This window comes from Liolophura sinensis, chromosome 1, assembly GCF_032854445.1.
Source record: "Liolophura sinensis isolate JHLJ2023 chromosome 1, CUHK_Ljap_v2, whole genome shotgun sequence".
Classification (NCBI taxonomy): Eukaryota; Metazoa; Mollusca; class Polyplacophora; order Chitonida; family Chitonidae; genus Liolophura; species Liolophura sinensis.
The window spans coordinates 3869208-3871411 of record NC_088295.1 but is presented as its reverse complement, the minus strand read 5'-3'; positions in this window follow the sequence as shown (position 1 = coordinate 3871411).

The window sequence follows — 2204 nt, the reverse complement described above, 5'->3', positions numbered from 1 at the left end:
AACCTTAGTAAGGTCAAGGCAAACCCGGGGGTAGCAATCGATCGATTGACGCAAGCCAAAACTGACAGTCAGGAAAATGGCTGCGCGATACCAGTGACACACGGCACGTGACTTCACTTACTTTACACGTATACAAATATTCCCGCGCTCCACCCCTGGCGCACGTGCATCGCCTGTTGGCTGTTTTTTTTTAGAGGGGTTGTAACCTTACGCCGGCCCAATCACTATGACGTCGCATACTGACAGCATACGTCGCCTTGGTATCTACGACCAGTGTAACGTTACGACCCCTTTGAGAAACAGCCTCTTCACGGCTTGGATATGTCAGTAGGGTTTTGGCAGACGCTTGGATTACGTAAGCATTTGGATCCGGGCCAATTGTAAGGACTAGGATGACTCTGTTGTCAGTGAGCTCCTTCGCAGATCACTGTGAACAGCTGAACAGCTACAATTTATATCCTTCCACATTTATTGCGAAAAAATGGACAAAAAAGACTACATAAAAAATGTGTGTTAAAGTGAACAGACATCCTGTCCCAAACTTATTTCCCAAAATTTCTTGGCATAAATATGCTGTAATGTTGACGGTTTCGTATGTATACCTCTCCATATGCGCAGTGCTGTCTTGTATTTTTTGTAATGTGGCCAACGTTAATAACCATTTGCCAGATTTTTTTTCTTTTTGAAAATTTTCTTTCTGAAGTCGACTACGTGAAAATATCTAACATTCTAAACTCATGGGAAATAGGCCTAACTAAATCCCGGTCATCAGACTAATTTCTGTCAGCATAGCGAAAATTACCATTGCAACCGCGCCTACATAGGCAATATGTTAGGGTTAAGGCGGATATAATGTATCCGTCAGACTTTCAAATGGGGAACTTTCCTTTTGGGAGAGCCTGCCTGAGAGGAGCTTTCGTTACCGGTACTAGGGTCTACATCACGAAGCCCAAGATCGGATCACGACCCATCATTACCTTCAAATGTAAGCTGATATCCTGTTCTGGAACAACAAACGGTTTTTGCTAATGATGACCTACATCGCCTTCTTGTGTCTATGGTATTTTTCTTCAGCAGTTGGGTGTTATGCCGGTACTGAATAAAAATGTTCCTTTCAGCAGGGGAAAAGCAGACGACGACATAAGATTGAGCTTGTGAGAGTTATTCCTCTTTCATTTTCTACTGCACAAGTCGATTTGGGTACAAAGAGACGCGGAACGATGAGAAGTTCGGGCCACACATGTGCGGCTAGAAGAATTAGGTAAGAAAAATGCATTGACGTTAATTGCAATTTGTTAAGACCTCATTGGTCTAGAACAAGTTAGAACTATAAAACTCGTTTATATGGCAGACAAAATATACATATACGCCTTGATAGGGCCATATATAATCAATGGTTGGTTTGATTGTGTAGTAATGTATACGTGGTAATACTCTAGTGAAAACATATATACAGTTAAGGGAATGTCGGACACCTATTAGGAAACATTGGAACCTGCAATTTAAATAAATAAATAAATCAATCAATCAATCAATCAATCAATCAATAAATAGGTTAAGAAGAAAGGATATCAACAAACATGATATTCTTTGAACAAGGAGACTTAATATGTTTAACAAATTTGGAAATTAAAAAATAATTGATCTAAAGTTGGTTGCGTGAGTGAATCATATATTAAATGTATATAGGTCTGTGTGTGGAAAATTTTGTCTTGATCTTCGAAAGTCTGCTAAAACTGAGACCAAAGGAAAACGCATTTCAACGTTAGCTCAAGGCAGGTAAATTGGCAGGTAGGGTTTAACTGGTACATGTGTATAACATAACATATATACCTGAGTGTTGGTATATTTTGTACATTTACACCATGTGCCATGCGCTGATCCTAGCAATTACATGCCTTTGTCTGGCACCGGTGATTTCTACCGAAGTACAAATCATTATACTTATTCGCTGTATACCTTGTTACTATATAGAGGACAGGGAATGAGTGATGCAACATTAAGTTTTTATTTTCTTCAATATGGTGTATCCCATGGCCTCATGAGAATTCCAGATTAAAATGATTTACACATTTACCCATTGCCCATTTGGTGCTCTTTAGTCCTCTCTTCCAAAGTAACCATTATGCGACCATTATGGGCAGGCTTAATTATTACGCTTCACTACTCTATATATGCAGATACCGGGTATGGGTGAATACAGG